We start from the raw sequence: 18,371 nt of genomic DNA, 5'->3' as shown, positions 1-18,371 counted from the left end.
TTTGAAAAAAGTGGTCAAATTTGTTAAAATTGCGATCAAAGTAGCCCGCGCGCATTTCAGACGCGCCACTGACTTGGGCCTTAATGTGTAAAAAGTACCCACTTTTTTCTCATATATGGAGCTGTCAAAATAAGGGGTATTTCAAATATTTACATAATGGGTAAACTATGCCCATTTTGAAATTCAGAGCGCTTACTCATTAATGGGTGAAAATGTTCTTAAGTCTGTGCAGATTGGATGGTGATGTTTGCCGAAATTGTCTCAGAACGATTACTGCTAGAAACAAAAAAGCCGGTATGTGCAAAAAGTTCATGCGTGCAATCAGAATATTATATTTTGTAATGTGTTTGTAGTTATTTCAGAAACTTCGAATGTGCTGTTTTGCCGATTTTGTTGATGGAGTGTATAAGGGACTCTACATAAACACACCCACACTACATAACCACATTTCCCGTGATGTTCCGGATTGCAACAATGATGGCCATGTATGGAAGATATTGCTTATCTGCAGCCTAATTGAGATTAGATTTTAATCATGGGTTTACAAAGTTAAATAAAATTTCCTTAAATAAAAAGCTTGTTTTGTTCATTTCCATTTGAATTAAATTAAAATGACTGAAAAAACAACAAAATTATTTAAAAAACAGAGTAAATTTTACTCTGTTTCTCAAAAGCTATGTTTGAATAATGGGTAAAATTCACTCGTTGATTTGACGTACAAGCCGTCTACTCTTTAAAGAGTAAAGGCCCTTTACTCTTTTTATGAGTTAAACTAGTTTCTCTCAAAAAGGGTACTTTTTTACCCTTTAAAGAGTACTTTGGTCTTACAGTGTTCGTGGTTAAGTCACTTTGTCTCTCCATACAGCGGAGCGGCGAAAGTAGTGGTTAGGTTGCGAAAGTTGAAAATCTTACTTTCGTCGTTTTGTAAATCCAGAAATTAAACGTTCTACACTCTGAAATAATATTAAACGTAAAAAGTTTAAATATGAAACTGTTTTGTACTTTATCAATTATAAACATAGGTAAGTTTAACAGTTAAACTTATTCGGTATAACAATTTAAACTAGGCGTGAATAACCGGCGACAATTTTTATCAGTGTATTCGCCTTCGAGTTGATCAGCCGCGCGCGGATGTAAACATGCAGATTCGTTTTCAAACGTTTTCCCGAAACGCTCCTAAATCAGTTCAGTTCCGACGATCTGGCCATCCCAGGACATTGTTTATTTAATTTAATTTAAAACTAGACCAGCAACAGCATAAGGGCACCGTACTGGCTGTCGATTCATCCTTGTCCCGACCGGCAGGAGAGGAAACGTCCTCGATCAAAGCAGAATCTACCTCGTCCAGCAGTGCCACTTCAACAGCGGCATCCAGACATCAAGTTGGAACCGGTAATTAGGATTAAATAACTGTCCGCGGCATGCTACAAACTCGTCATCATAACGACAACCAACAAGCTACTGCAATCTGCCAAGAAATCCGATCTCAAAAACGTGGTCATAAGTTCGGCACTGTCTAGAGACCTTCGTCATCGGGATCTCCGCGAACAGCTACAATCATCGACGCTTGTTCCTCGAGGAATTCAGCCTGAAGCACCAGATTATTGTTGTACGGCAACAGAGTGCGGCTCTAAAGCCAGATCAGGATGCATTCTCGACCAAGACGGAGAAGGTGGCCACAGCATCGAAGTGTCAACAGAGGTGGCGGACGAAAACTGGAAGCAGTCGATACATTTCGCACTGATCGCATACCACCATTGCCAAATACGCCTAGTACCTGACATCCAGATTTCTCGACAAAATTGAGGTAAGATTTTAGGATGTTTTCCTTTAAATGATAATAATTAGTATGAAGAAGCTTTCTATTATATTCCGATGGAATTGTTACTATCAATTCCTTTCAACCAATCCCGTTGATCGTTTTACTTAATGGCTTGGTCTTTATTTTGAAGCTAGTTTCCAAACAGTTTCTTTTTTCAGTAAAAGATTTTTTCCCTTTTTCTCCTCTTGGATGAATCTACAGAGACTTGAAGGCTTCAGAGATGCCTTTAAAGATTCTTACGACTATTCCACATGTTCTTAGGGAAATTTCTACACGGAATGTTAAAAGAAATGCGTCAAGAATTATTCTAGTCATTTTCTTCTAGAATACTCTCAGGAACTATTCTACGGATCTCTGCAGCAATAGGGTAGGGTGGTGCAAGATGAGCACCTTAAGGTTAAACCGATTTTTACTGTATGTGACCAATATTTTTTATTTCAAATGACATGGAATCATTTACATAAACATGTTTTCTATCATCCATAAACATAACGGGTTAAAAAAATAAAAATTTAATTGTATAAAATGACTAAACAAAATAGATGTTTATCAGTTGGCTTAAATACACTACGGGGCAAGATGAGCACCCCTTCGGGACAAGGAGAGGACTCTCTTAAATTACATATTTTAATTACCAATAATTTATCATTCACAAGCATTGTGTATTTTTCATCAACCTTCTTCTTTTTTCTGGTATTACGTCCCAACTGGGACAAAGCCTGCTTGTCAGATTCTTATGAGCACTTCCACAGTTATTAACTGAGAGCTTTTTTTGCCGATTGACCATTTTTGCATGTGTATATCGTGTGGCAGGTACGAAGATACTCTATGCCCTGGGAATCGAGAAAATTACCTCGACCAGCGGGATTCGAACCCACGACCTTCAGCATGGTCATGCTGAATAGCTGCGCGTTTAATTTGGTCAAAATATTGTTAGACGACAAAATTGTTATTGTGTTCTGGTAATTTGTTATAATAAATTCAATATTTTCACAAATTATGATAATTTACCCATCTTTTCAAATTCTTATTATTTCTAATAACTTTAATCAAGGATGGTAGTTGGATGAACCTCAATTCAACAGTGCATAACGTTTTTTTTTTAATGAAATTCATTCAAACTGTCTCGAAAGTGAGGGGTTCTCATCTTACCCCGTCCCCCTTCTAGGGATTTCTCTAAAATTCTTGCACGTGTTTGTTCAGAAATTTCTCCAGTGATTTTTCAAGATATATTTAGAGAAAGTTAACCAGATTTTCTACAAGAAATTCTTCAGCACATCAACCTTTTATAATTTCCAAAGGAATAACTCTCATAACTTTCAATGGTAGTATCCCAGTGTTCCCTTCAGTTTTTTTTTTCAGTTATTGTTCTACGCAAGCCTGCCCAACGCCTTCATTTTGTGTGGCCCGCGAAGAGTTCAAAGATTTTTCTTATGTTTGGCCCGTTGAACGAACTACCAACTTTAAGATTTCTCAAAAAATTTCTCCATGTTTTCTTCATGGTTTCAACCTGTCTTAAGCTTCAGCAATGCTCCGTCGAATCCCTTTAAGAATTACTCGTGGGATCCTTGGAGGAATGCCTTTTGGAATTGTTTGAGGAATTTCTGGTGGAATCCCTAAAGTAAAGAATGAAAAAAAAATTCATTGAATACTTCAAGGCATTCATGGGAGACACTCACGGAAATATTGATCGTTTTCCTGAAGAAGTTTGTAGTGGACTCTATGTTGAAACTGCAGGAGAAATTTCTGGGTAATTCCTCCTGTGTAATGCCTGAAAAAGTTTCTGATTAAAATCCCTAGAAGAACAACAGGTAGAATCTAAAAAAAAATTATTAAATAAATAAATAAATAAAATGATGGAATAATCGACGAAACTTTTGATAAAGTCTCTGAAGGAATTTAAGGTGGTGTCCCTATGAAAAAATTGGGTAAAGTCCTTATAGAAATTGCATAGATATTTTGATTGAATTCCTAGAAGAATTATTTTTTCCTGATTGATCCTATGGATGAATTCTTGGATACTTGGAGATACTTTTGTCATTCCTGGTAAAACCCCTGATAAAAACTAGTGGATTCTGTAATAGTATTTCTAAGGAAATCTCTTTAGGAATCTTAGGTGAAATCCTTTGAGGTTTTCCTCGTAAATCCTTTGATTTTTTTTGTGAGGTAACTTCCTGGAGGAATTGCTGGTGAATTTGCTGGTGGAGTACCTGATTGAATTCTTGGAAGAACTCCTGGTGATATTTCTAGACAAATTCTGGTTGGAAAGCCTGTATGAATTTGTGGATTTTTTTAAATGAATATCTAGGATTTTTATGGAACCTCTGGAGGAATTCCTGGTGAAATTTTTGGTGGCATTCCTGGTATGCCTGAAGGTATGCCTGGTGGAATTTCTAGAGCAAATCTTGGTGGAATTCCCGGAAGTAATCCAAAAAAATATTGAATGTTTTCTTGGTGTAATTACTGGACAAAGTTCTAAAAGGTTTTCTTTTTTTTTTTTTTTTTTTTTTTTTTTTTTTTTTTTTTTTTTTTTTTTTTTTTTTTTTATGGTATTCAGTTGGAGCTGCCTGACAGCTTAACTTGTCAAGGCTGAACCCTCGGTCTGGCTTTTGCCAAGTTTCCCCTCTACCAGGACCAATACTCAGACGGACTAGGCAATGGCGCCCACATGAACACTGTTTTTTATTAGTATTGTGACGTGGTAGTTTTTGAAAAGTACCCATATTCCCTTGCTTCTGAGAAAAAGATGCATTGTGAAAATCAGCAGCTCCATCAGAATTTGTTTTACATAGGAGTGTAGTAGTGTCATTACTAATACTGTTTAGTCGAAATGGTTTTCAATAATTTGTCATTCAAGTGCTATTCTGATTACTCCTGTCTTTTACGTTAGATTAGAGTCTTAAATGTCAATTGTCGTCAAGTTTTAACAAAATTAGGCTGTTTAGTAGTAGTTCTAGTTCTAGTTCTAGTGTACCCTAATGATCGATCTCAGCGTCTTACTTTCCACAGTCATTTTATAGTGAATATTGAAAAGTAAAGTTACCTTAGGCTTCTATTACAGTCTCCTACATGATTCACTTTTCGGTGGCAAATGCAATGCTTCACAACGCCTACTTTCTACTTGTAAATTTTGCGAAAATGAAGCTGGAATTAGATTATTTATACCGCTGTTACAAATGAGGTATTTCTTATTATGGCAATGTAAAAACCATATTAAAATAAGATTGTCGCCACTTATTTCTACTCAGTGAATCTACTAGTCATTTTCCTAAGAGTTCCTATGTATTCCCTACGTCGTATATGATAACGATGTATCTAGCTAGCTAATAGTAAGAGTGGCTACGGATCATTCTGGTTAGCAAAAGACAAACTGAACGTCACCAATAGTATTAATGTCCACTTCGAATAGATTAATTATTTGAAATGGGCATCAATTCTATCAATGACGCAGAATGTCCGTTGGATCACATCCGAGATATTATTGCGTCTATGCCATATGAATTATGACGCGGCTTTAAGCAAAAAATGCCAAAATGTGATACCACCACTACAGGTTACGCCTTTGGTTTCCATCATATGGGCTAATGGATTATGCCCTCCCATCGCGGCAAGGTCGCATAACCAAGGGGAGGGAAAAAAAATATTGAATGTTTTCTTGGTGTAATTACTGGACAAAGTTCTAAAAGGTTTTCTGGTGCAAAACCTAGAGGAATCCTCACTGATTTTCCTGCAGGAATCCCTAATGGAATTGCTGGAGTAATCCCTGGTGAAATATATTGAGGAAATCCTGAGAAATTCGTGGTGGAATTCTTGGAGAAATTTTTGGAGGTATTCCTGTTGGAATTTCTTAAAAAATGCCTGGTGAAAATTCTAGAGGAATTTCTGATAAGATTTCTGTGTGAAATTCCTAGAGATATTCCTGATAGAAATCCTAGAGGAATTTCTGGAGGAACTCCTGGAAGTAATCCTAAAAAATCTTGATGGTTTCTTGAGGTAATTCCTTGACAAAGTGCTTGAGCGTTTGTTGGTGAAAGCCCTGAAGGATCCCTTGTGAAATCTATTGAGAAACTCCTTGAGAAATTCCTGAGAAAATATCTGCGTAAACTTTCGTAATTTATTGGAGAAATTCTTCCTGGTGGAATTTTGGGACGAATTCCTGGTGAAAATCCTGGAGAAACTTCTGGTTGAATTTCTGGATGAATTCCAGGTTGAATTCTTGAAGGAATTCCTGGTGAGATTTCTGGAAAATTCTGGGTGGAATTCCTGTATGAATTTGTAGAATTTTTGCAGATTTTTAATGGAATCTATGGAGGAATTCCTGGAGGTATTCCTGGTGGAATTCCTGAGAGAATTCCTGGTGGAATTTATGGTAGAATCTCTGAAGGAATTTCTGGTGGAATTTCTAGAATAAATCCTTTTGGGATTCCCGGAGGTGATAAAAAAATCGTGAAGGTTTTCTTGGTGTAATTACTGGATGAAGTTCTAAAAGGTTTTTTTTTGTGAAATACCTAGAGAAATTCTCAATGATTTTCCTGCAGGAATCCCTGATGGAATTGCTGGAGAAATTTTTAAAAAAGACAATTTACACCGTCTTCAGCACACAGGCTGCACAGACTGAACGATCACTAACATTAGACAACGGAGAACACGAAACACCCAGTAGCCCAGCGATGAATTCTTCGTTTGACGAAAGGTTTTCACCGACTGGAGCGGGAATCGAACCCACACCTCGTGGCACAATACGCCTAGACGACTGACGCCGCTAGCCGCAAGGCCACAAAGCCCATAGAAATCCTTGGTGAAATCTATTGAGGAAATCCTGAGAAAATATCTGCGCAAACTTTCGTTAATTTTTGGAGAAATTCTTGGTGGAATTTCTGGAGGTGTTCCTGTTAGAATTCCTTAAGAAATTCCCGATGGAAATCCTGGAGGAATTTCTGGAGAAATTCCCGATGAAGTAGGATTTCTGAAGAAATGTAATTACTGAACAAAGTTCTTGAATGTTTTTTGGTGAAATTTCTAAAAGAATCCTCAATGATTTTCCTGCAGAAAACCCTGAAAAAATTGCTGGGGAAATCTCTGGTGAAATCTATTGAGAAACTTCTTGAGAAATTCCTGAGAAAATATCTGTGTGAACTTTCGTAAATTTTTAGAGAAATTCTTGAAGGAGTTCCTGGAAAAAATGTTGTAGTAATTACTGGAGGAATTCCTGGTGAAACTCCTGGATGAACTCCTATTGTGGAAGAATTCCAGGTTGAATTCTTGAAGGAATTTCTGGTTAATTATCTAGAAAAATTATGGGTGGTATTCCTGTATGAATTTGTAGAATTTTTGCAGGATTTTTTTATGGAATCTCTGGAAGTATTCCTGGTGGAACTCCTGGTGAAAATCCTGAGAGAATTCCTGGTGGAATTTATGGTAGAATCTCTGAAGAAATTCCTGTTGGAAATTTTAGAGCAAATCCTGTTGGGGTTCCCGGAGGTAATAAAAAAAATCGTGATGGTTTTGTTTTGGTGTAATTACTGGACAATGTTCTTAAAGGTTTTTTGGTGAAATCTCTAGATCCCTCATTGATTTTCCTGGAGGAATCCCTGAATAAATTTCTTGAGATATCCCTGGTGAAATCTATTGAGAAACTTCTTGAGGAATTCCAGTGAAAATATCTGCGTGAACTTCGTAATATTTTGGAGAAATTCTTGGAGGAAATCCTGGAGGAATTCCTGGTAGAATTGTTGGACGGATTCCTAATGAAATTTCTGGAGAAACTCCTGGTTGAATTTCTGGGTGAATTCCAGGTTGAATTTTTGAAGGAATTCCTGGTGAAATTTCTGGAAAATTCTGGGTGGAATTCCTGTATAAATTTGTAGAATTTTTGCAGATTTTTATGGAATCTATGGAGGAGTTGGTGGAAATCCTGATGGAATTTATGGTAGAATCTCTGAAGGAATTCCTGGTGGAATTTCTAGAACAAATCCTGTTGGGATTCCCGGAGGTAATAAAAAAAAATCGTGACGGTTTTCTTGGTGTAATTACTGGATGAAGTTCTAAAAGGTTTTCTGGTGAAATACCTAGAGGAATTCTCAATGATTTTCCTGCAGGAATCCCTGATGGAATTTCTGGAGAAATCCCTGGTGAAATCTATTGAGGAAATCCTGAGAAAATATCTGCGCAAACTTTCGTTAATTTTTGGAGAAATTCTTGGTGGAATTTCTGGAAGTTTTCCTATTAGAATTCCTGGAGAAATTCCCGATGGAAATACTGGAGGAATTTCTGGAGAAATTCCCGAAGGAATTTTTTGGTAGGATTTCTGAAGGAAAATAATTACTGAACAAAGTTCTTGAAGGTGTTTTGGTGAAATCCCTAGAAGAATCCTCAATGATTTACCTGCAGGAATCGCTGAATAAATTACTGGAGAAATCCCTGGTGAAATCTATTGAGAAGCTTCTTGAGGAATTCCTGAGAAAATATATGCGTAAACTTTCGTAAATTTTTGGAGAAATTCTTCGAATAATTCCTGGAAGAAATCTTGTAGTAATTACTGGAGAAATTCCTAGTGGAATTTTTGGACGAATTCCTGGTAAAATTCATGGAGAAACTCCTGGTTGAATTTCTGGAAGAATTCCAGGTTGATATCTTGAAGGAATTCCTGGTGAAATTTCTGGAAAAATTATAAGTGGTATTCCTGTATGAATTTGTAGAGTTTTCGCAGATTTTTTATGGAATCTATGGAGGAATTCCCGGAGATATTCCTGGTGGAATTCCTGAGATAATTTTGGTGGAAATTCTGGTGGAATTTATGGTAGAATCTCTGAAGGAATTTTTAAAGCAAATTCTGGTGGGATTCCCGGAGGTAATAATATAAATGGTTTTCTTGTTGTAATGGCTGGACAAAGTTTTTAAAGGTTTTTTATTTTTGGTGAAATCCCTAGATCCCTCAATGATTTCCCTGGAGGAATCCCTGAATAAATTTCTGGAGAAATCCCTGGTGAAATATATTGATAAACTCCTTGAGGAATTCCTAAGAAAATATCTGCGAAATTTTCTTTTAGAAATTCTTGGTGGAATTTCTGGAAAAATTCTTGTAATAATTCCTAAAGGAATTTCTGGAGGAACACCTGTTGGAATGCCTGAAGACATTCGTGGTGAAAATCGTGAAGTAATCTCGGAGGAAAACCCGATTGAGTTCATAAAGGAATCCCGGTGAAGTTTATGAAGGAATCCCGGTGAGATTCCTTGAGGAAATTCCCCAGAGAAATTCCTTGAGGAGTTCCGGACAAAACTCCTAGGAGAATCCTGGAGGATACCCTGGAGGAATCTCGGATAAATTCCTGGAAGAATTCTGGAGGAAATCCTGGGAAAATCTCGGGGGAATTCTTGGAGGAGTCCCGGGCAAAATTCCTGAAGGAATCCCGCACAAACTCGGAGAATTTCCTGGAGGAATCCCGGAAGAAATATCATTAGAGAAATGCCTGATCGGATTAGGGTAGAGCGGAGCACTTTAATTGAATTTGAATTATTTCGAAATAATTTTCTAATTTCCATGAGAGGTGCTTATATTGCACGACTTGTAAAAATTACTTGAAATCTGTTAAGATTTTTTGATAATATTTTACTTCATAATATATAAAGTTTATATATTTAGTAAAAGAATCTCCAAAAAGCTTGAAATATATGCAGAGAAACAGAAATATGACCAAAATATTGATAGTCAATAAAAGTCTTATTTGGTTCTTGTCATTTTTTATAATTAAATTAAATGGTTTCACAAGTTATGATAATGGTAATGATAATTTACCCATATTTTCAAGGATTCTTATGATTTCTTATTATTTTGATTTCATATAACTTTTACCAAGGATAGTAGTTGGACGAACTTCAATTAACTGGTATAAGACGTTGCTTTAATAATATTTATTCAATCAGACTCAAAATTGAGGGGTGCTCATCCTGCCCTATTTGAAAAATATTTTAAAAACCCTATCTTCTATTTTTTTATTCCTTATTTCTTCCTTTAACACGCTCAGTCGCTACCAACCCTGGACCATCCAGTTTTTCTACGGGATGAACGGGACAAGCAGGCTGGCTTCGATTCGGAATCGTCAACGGCGCTGGATCCGGAAATGGCAAGCGAGAGAAGTGCAAAACCATCATGAAATCCTTCACAAAATGCTACGCTTGGGAACGAACGATAACTTCCGATGAACGCAAGTGAAAAACCCAACGGTGACCCAACTACAGGAACTACGGAAGCTTCCGTTGTATCCGCGGCCAATATGCTCTTGTATGTGGGTCATATGATCCTGGGTATCAACACGGTGCAGTTGTACATGAAGGCACCGAGATGCAGGACTTCCGGCCAGCAGGAAAACAACAATTTGTGCTCAGTCAACATCAACATCTGGTCAAGCGAATGGGAGTGGTGTGCACGCCAAATTCCTACTGGGTTGCATTCCGGGCATTCCAGCGCTGAGAAAAGATTAACATCAACCTTATTGGCACGGTACGTGGTGACCAGCGCAGGAGGACTGTTATGCGGAGAACATTTGTTTTAACGGTTTACCCAGAAGTCGTGCGACCTTGTGAATGCTGGGTAAGATCGGCATCAGCAATATTCACCAGGGGATCACTGTCTACTGGTGCAGGCCATCGGATGTAGTACGTGGAAGATTTCCCGGATTCAACGAAGTTTCTGCAAATTTAGAGTTGCAACGATGGATTCAGTAGCAGTTAAATTATCATGATTGATGTTTTACCTAGTGTTACAAGAAGTAAAGCAAAATTGTTAAAATAAAGAAGTTTTTTGTGAACTTAAAATCGTTTTAGTTGTTTTAAAATGAAATGAAAATGAAACACCATTTTAGAGCACGGGCTAACTTAATCTAGACAGTGATGAAAGCAACCTAATCTTCAGGCCGATTTCACCAAAGTTATACTAAGCCCGTTTTGTTGGCGCTAAATCCAGGTCTGGGGTCAACCAGGAGAGTAGTGATTTAGTATGACTTCTAAACTATTTAGTTTAGATTTTTTTCAGAGTGTAAAAGTGAAAAATCAAGTTGGTTTAGAGTGGAATGTGTAGAATTTCGTTTGCGAAACACGTAGAATCGATAAAGTTAGTTTGTATACTTTTTTAACTTGAGTCTGTTTGAATAAGTTTTCGAGAATTGTTGGCAGAAGCGTAGCGCACACAGCTGAACGTGCTGAAAGTTGCCATATGCAGGAACGGTCACCCGGTAGCGAGGAGGCTGCCGAATGAAACGAGCCATCGTGAGAGAATGTGAGAACTAGATCGATATGAGTCAGCAGTATAGAGCTTAGTGACATTTGAACACACGTAGACTAGCTTACGCTCGTCATACACAGTTTGTTTTTGTTTTCCTCAAAGAAACTTGCACACGCTTCCCAGACTCATCAAAATGCATATGGAAATATTACCCAATTTGAAAAATTTATACTCGGTTTCTGGGTGTTTTTCGAGACTGAGTGCATATTGTTTTCCTCTAAGGTTCACAACTACATCTACACTAGGGCACCCATACCATTGAGCGTGATAACCACTATAGGGAGAAGCAGAAGGCTACGTATGCTATAGTTCTCGCACTGTTTGTTGGCATAGTTGCAATTAATAGAATTTAGAATTTTATTTTTATATATTTAGAAATTTATTTAGAAATAATTATTGAGTATAGAAATTCGGAAGTTCTACAACATATCCATTGTGAGTATATTAAATTTAATGAATTTATTGCGCTGAATTGTAACCGTGAACATCAAATTATAGGTTGAACTACAAAACGATATTTGCTATTGTTCTTATTGTGTCGACTAGAAGTAGGGTGAATTCGACAGGTCACCGGAATTGTAAGATTTTTCTTATACTCGCTAGGTTGATAACTAAAAATTTTATTCCCAAGGGTTCTTTAAGCTGTAAACTAAAGGATTGTGGCCAATGTAAATATCCAGTTATATTTGATCTCTCTTAATCTCTCTTTGTCCTTTTTCATTTCAGGATTTTTTAATATTTTCAATATTTTTTACAATTTTCCTTCAATAACTGCTAAACATTACTTCAGGGATTCATTGAATATTACAAAATGATGCATATCAGATAGCCGTAGCGGTAAACGCGCAGCTATTCAGCATGACCATGCTGAGGGTCGTGGGTTCAAATCCCGCTGGTCGAGGATCTTTTCGTAAAGGAAATTTTCTCGATTCCCAGGGCATAGAGTATCTTCGTACCTGCCACACGATATACACATGCAAAAATGGTCGATCGGCAAAGAAAGCTCTCAGTTAATAACTGTGGAAGTGCTCATAAGAACACTAATCTGAGAAGCAGGCTTTGTCCCAGTTGAGACGTAACGCTAGAAAGAAGAAGAAGCATATCATCATAACTATGAATGTTCATATATTTATAATTATTTTAGCAAAATTGATCGCACAAGTGGCCTATATGCATCATTGGTAAGTCATAAAACTTATATTTTGAAACAAAACATCTAACCATATCACAAAACTCAGAAATATGACATGATATTGTCATGTCATTAGACATGAGAAATATTTTTGGCGGCCAGTCTCTATGAAAACTGCCCATAGTATGAGTTGGGTATTAATAGAAGAATATTCGCAATAATTAATGGAGGTCAATTAAGGGATCGTTTCGTGTCCAGCCGAAACGTAGCGTAACGTTAATTAATCAATTGTTTTTGATTGAGCACTGTTTGCTTGGTGTTGGCGAAAGGGATTCCGAGTTTGAAACCGCTTCCTACAAAACATGGTTGCTTGGTTGCGCGGTTGACAAACGAAGTGCATATCAATCGCCCGATCTCGCATGATAGTCCCATATGCGTCTAAGTGAACGCATAGATGGGACGGATGTGCTATCTAGGGTCTGTGGTTAACTGTGGTCTGATAAAGAGCTCCAGGAATGCACATGCAGGGTCAGGGCCTATCATCGTTTCTCGTTAGAATAATAATTTGTTTACTTTTCCATGCGTGACACCTAGTCGCCGAGAGCAGTTGGCGACTAGTATAGTCAAAGCGCCTGTGGAACCTGTCCCCACAAGGTATGCAGAACAGCGAATAGTGGTTTATAAATTTGTTTGCATGCATAATGTAATAAGATTCAATTGAATTGAATTTCAATAACAAATTCATTCAGTAGGTATTGACGAAGAGCGATGTGATGAGTTGATGCTGGCTTTTGATGTGGAATGGCTTGTAATCGTTTCTTAGTTGTACAAATTCTGATTGCTCACAATAAATGGAGATACTTTTTCACAGATTTTAAACAATTGGGATCGCCGCTTGATGTATTTAAGAAATGTTACAACATAGCATGTGTCGTAGTCACTTTTTGGTTAGCAAACAAAAATGTTTCCAATTTTACAACTTCTACTTCTTTATAGCTTCAACTCGAGGCCTAGCTCATATCCAATTAATTATAATTACCTCGTTGCGAGTAGAATAGAAATGGACAACATATGAGTGAAATTATAAAAAATATCCTCCTGCGTACTTATATGGAACTAGAACTAGAATTATGGCCCGTAAAACAATGCGAAAATTGTGTGAACCTGAATTTAGAATACACAAGCGTCGTTTTGTGCATACTTAAATGTTCTACTGCTTTCGAGCTTTTCAACGGTTTTATAGGTGATTTTTCCATCAAACCGAAAATTAACATAATTCATAGAAGCTCGGCTTGTTATTTTATTACTCCCATACCATTTGTATGGAATTAAAAATTACTGAAAAAAAGATCAAAGTTGATTTTCTCAAAACTAGGTTTTTGTCACTTACACCCCTTTGCTTCTAACCCACTAATATTGCATTTTGTTTTTACATATTTCTCGATTATTTCTTTCAAATCGACGTAAGTAACTTCCATACGGTTTTAAGAAAATTTAATATGAAGAATCACAACTTGTCTTCTAAAACTGATTTAAAATGAATCCCCTAATTAACATATTTTTCGTCGTGACAATGCTTAAATTTTGCATGAAATCAGCTCGCGTTAAAAAAAATGATAGTTCCTATCATTTCCCACAAAAATGGTATGACAAAAAGATAAGCCATTTCATTCAATTACTTACGACGTTTTTGCACCAGTGTAAAATCAGACTACCCAAAAAATAAGTTCTTTAAACTCATGTTTAGGTAAACTGCATTCAGTTTTTACCAACGGTTGGGTTGTTTTGCCTCTCTCGCAACAGCAATGTTGTCAAAAACAGAGAGAGACGCACCGACCCAGCGTCGAAATTCAATGGAATAAGCCAAATTTGGGTTCTTTCGAGTTTACCTAATATTGAGTTGTTTTAACCCACTAGGAAGACTTCGAAAGCTAACGCCGCGTAGATTTTTTTGCAGCAAGCGGGATTCCGTGCCGGACGATCCTGTGTGGACCATATTGTCACGCTCCGTATCATCCTGGAGCAAGTATATGAATTTCTAGAGTCCATGTATATAGTATTCATTGACTACGAAAAAGCTTTCGACCGACTCAATCACGAAAATATGTGGGTGCCATGAGACCCAAGGGTGTTCCTGAGAAAAACACCGGCATCATCGAAGCGAAGCACGAGGCATTTACGTGCAGAGTATTGCTCAACGAAGTCTTGTCTGAACCCATCCGGGTTGTAGCTGGAGTGAGGCAAAGACTATCACCGCTACTGTTCATCATCGTAATTGACGAGATTCTAATAGGCGCTATTGACCGTGAATAAAACCGTGGGCTGCTGTGGAGCACTTAAATGACCTCGATTTGGCGATGATATTGCTTTCCTAGCTCAACGGCGCTCTGATATGCAGAGTAAGCTCGACGATCTTGCCGAACGCTCCTCAGGGGCAGGTCTCAACATCAACGTCAATAAGACCAAATCGTTAGATATAAACACGGCCAGCCACATTTTTTTTCCGATTCTCATCTGTGTTTTCGGCTGCAAATATATTTTTTATCTTAAGTCAACTTCAAAAAATCTTTGTAAAAATCGAAAATTTTAACATTTTAGATCAAAAAGAACCTTTGCAAACGTATTATGGCTGTTCTTGGCATGCCAATAATTTTTAATTTGAACTATTCTTCTGTAAATAAGTTTAAGATACAAAATTGCTTCTAAAAATTTAAAATAATTAAGTTTTTGGAAATAAGAGTCATGGCATCTCTGGTTTATATGTATCTTCCAAAACGATGTCCTAAAATTGCGAAATATCCTAAAATCTCAAAAATCTTTTCTATCTAATAAATCTGTGATCTGTGATCCTAGATATCTGTAGGCAAGATCAGGAAAAATCTGTGTAATTACAGATAAATCTGTGTATGTGGCATCACTGCAGCCATTCCAGCTTTACAGTAGCCGGGCAAACAGTGGAGAATCAATATCTTGGTAGCCAATTGGCGTCTCAAGGCGAGCTTAAAAAATATTTGGAAGAACAGTCAGATTAGTCATCGCACCAAAATTCGAATGTTCAATTCCAATGTGAAATCTGTGCTGCCATACGCTAGTGAAACGTGGTGTGTGTCAGAGAAGAACAGTCACTGGCTGAAGGTGTTCATCAACAGATGCCTACGGTATATAATTCGGGCATGATAGCCACACAACTGGATCTCTAATGCTGAGCTCCATCGTCGGTGATACAAACCGAAATTCGACAACGATAGTGGGGGTCAGTCGGCCACACTCTACGTCGGGGCGGAAACGAAATCTGCAAACAGCGCTGGAATGGAATCCAGCAGGACATCGCAGCAGAGGCAGAGCCAGAGGCTCATAGCGGCGCAGCTTCAACAAAGAAATAAAAGAAGTCGATGACAATTTGACCTGGCCGCAGGTCAAGGCGATAGCTGGCAATCGCCCAGGTTGGAAATTTTTCACGTCGGCTCTATGTACCAGAATGGGTGCCCAGGACCCATAAGAAAAGTAAGTAAAAAAAAAGTAATTTCGTCTGCAAAACACGTAGGATTGATAAAAAAGTTTGTTAACTTTTCTTATTCGAGTCTGTTTGAATAAATTTTCGAGATTTCTTTTCAACTGTTATAGCTCATATCGATTAGCCGAATTTCCCACTCGAATAAGAAATTCCTAGTCCTCCTTAATTACGACAATTTGGGAATCTTGATTACTAGACTAAGCTATATTGTCTTGCAAGTCTTCACTTTAAGGGTAAGATTGAAACCAAACCTCAATTTTTCAAGAGCACAAATCTGAGGAACAAAACATCTGTTTCAGCTGAAAACTTGCTGACGGTGAGCAATCAATCAAGTTTTCAGCTCAGAAGGATGTTCGGTTCTTCATATTTTGCTCTTGGAAATTTGAGGATTGGCTTCGATTCATCTTCACCTTAATCTGCTGATATTATCATTGAATAATATGTATCAAAACTTCAAATAGGATAATTGGGGTTTCCTTTTGAGTTTTCCAGGTCATATCAAAATGAAGATTTTGAATGCCGTTCTTACTACGCAGCACTTAAATCAATTAAATTTTATCAACAAAGTAACTATCCATGTCTGATGCAACCTCGCGACTCGATTGACACATGCTGTTCATTTATTTATCGTCTTTCACCGGAACAAGTTGCATTTCGCTGTCGCCTTATTGGCATCAATGAACTTATCAATTTGTGTCTTCCCTCCCTCCACGCAGCACCAGAGCAATAAATGTCGATTTTCTGATTTTCATTCACTGTCAAAAGCTTCCGCTCCATCCATGGATCCTCATCATTGTCATTTTGGAAGGTAGGTATGACAATCCGAAGGAGACCCCCCCCCCTCCCCTTCTGAGTGTGAAAGTATTCGATTACTCAATAAGATCGCTTTCATGGCACGTGACTACGCATCAAACCGCATCCATCGGTTCAAATCTCATCAAACCGGAGCCAATCCAGAAGTGGTGGTGTATAAAGTGGAAGGAACATCATTAGTCGGAGCTTCCGAACACTTGGAGCCACAGCGAAATCTGATACCGTTTTCCCCTTTCGACCGACGACGTAAGGTGTGCTGATTTATAGTTAGGCACATGTCAATCTGCTTCAATTAGTTGGAACTGGGAATGGCCCAGTGCTGCAGTTCGGTCCAGACCAACCCCCCCGCGAAGTGACAGATAACACAATTTTCACGTACCTACTTTCAACGTAAACAATGGGGCCGTCCACCGCTGCCGGTACAATTTTTCACTATGGCAGATCGGAATTTTGTTTCGTTGTTGACGGGTGCAAAACAACGAATGGAATGAAATGAAATAAGGGCGAGTCTGATATTTTCGTCTGCCAATGGAAATAAATTTAATAAAATCACCAAGTTTAAGCACTAAATGAACTTAAGAGCGTACCAATTCGTTCGGTGAAAAGATTAAATGACGTGTTAGTGCTTTGTTTCGCGGAAAAGTAATCTATAAGAAATTACTTACAATACAGCCTAACTGATTTGTGGATCGCTTTTATGCCCTCAAAAGAAAGCGCTGGCCGTAACATAAAGTGTTAGTGTCGTTAGGCATTTAAGCGCATCGTGTCATTGGGTGTGGGTACGATTTCCGCTTCAACCATTGAAACTTTTCGTCAGGAATGTTTCTCAACTGTGCCACTGGAGTATCCTTATCCATTGTCTAGTGTTAAGTTACATTCCGTACAGCTAAATGGCTGAAGACGGTGTCCTTATCTTTTTATTTGAGATCGAATCAAGTCGAAAAGTGATATTTTTTTTTATTTGCAGTTTTTTTCTATGCGGATTAGAACACTTTTTCTCATACTCATCACCAGAGGTCTAAGTTTCAATCAAATGAGCCTATGAACTAATATACGATGACGTCACGCTGCAACTTTCAGCGTGAAGAAAACCTTTACTGCGGGCCATGTATACAGACAAATAAACGATTTCGTTGCACATTCATCCACGCATTGTTCATCCGGTGAACATTCGTGTTGGCGTGGATGTCATTTTATGTAAACATATTTAGATCGGAAAAAATCAACATGGAAAAAAGACCGTGGATAAGTCCATTGGATGAACTATCCAGCTTTTTAAAAGCGGTAATGGCTGCCAAAAGTTAGCTTACTTTCTGGTAGGGATCCAACATATTGACGTTTGGCTTTGGTCCGGTCAATTGACTTGTCCACTGGTGTGATAAATTCACTCGGTTAAAAATTTTGACACTTTAACGGGTCACGTAGATGCTTTCCACATGTTTCGGTCAAGTGTCAAAATTCTTGGACTGAGTGGATAAGTCCATATCAAGCGACCCAAGTCAAACGTCAGATCACTAGATCCCTTTTTGTAAAAGTGGGCTAATTTTTGGTGATATTAGCGTTCGTAAAAGCGGGATACTTCATCCAATAAGCTTATCTGATTGAAACTTAGACATCTGGTGGTGAGTATGAGAAAAAAAGTGTTCAAATCCGCAAAAGAAAATGTACTGCGAGTTGATATGATCTCAGATTGATTTCAAGCTTATAACTACAGTCAATTTCCCATAAACTAGTGATTATCGTAAATATCTAAGGGATGATTCAAATATTACGTAACGAAGAAATTTGCCAATTTAAACTCCCTCCCTCC

The 18,371-nt window shown here is 37.8% G+C and overlaps 1 protein-coding gene and 1 long non-coding RNA gene across 4 annotated transcripts in view; one reads left to right on the top strand and one right to left on the bottom strand.

Annotated features, from left to right (window-relative positions):
- LOC5563721 (Y+L amino acid transporter 2) overlaps nt 1-18,371 on the bottom strand; it is a 113,638-nt gene that overhangs the window by 18,582 nt on the left and 76,685 nt on the right. The gene's annotated exons all lie outside the window — the stretch shown is intronic.
- Nucleotides 970-10,384, top strand: LOC110674074. Its single transcript, XR_002498620.1, has 2 exons — nt 970-1,807; nt 9,847-10,384. It is a non-coding gene; the product is annotated as an uncharacterized LOC110674074 (long non-coding RNA).

This window comes from Aedes aegypti, chromosome 1, assembly GCF_002204515.2.
Source record: "Aedes aegypti strain LVP_AGWG chromosome 1, AaegL5.0 Primary Assembly, whole genome shotgun sequence".
In the NCBI taxonomy this organism is placed as follows: Eukaryota; Metazoa; Arthropoda; class Insecta; order Diptera; family Culicidae; genus Aedes; species Aedes aegypti.
This window is presented reverse-complemented; position numbering and strand designations above follow the sequence as displayed.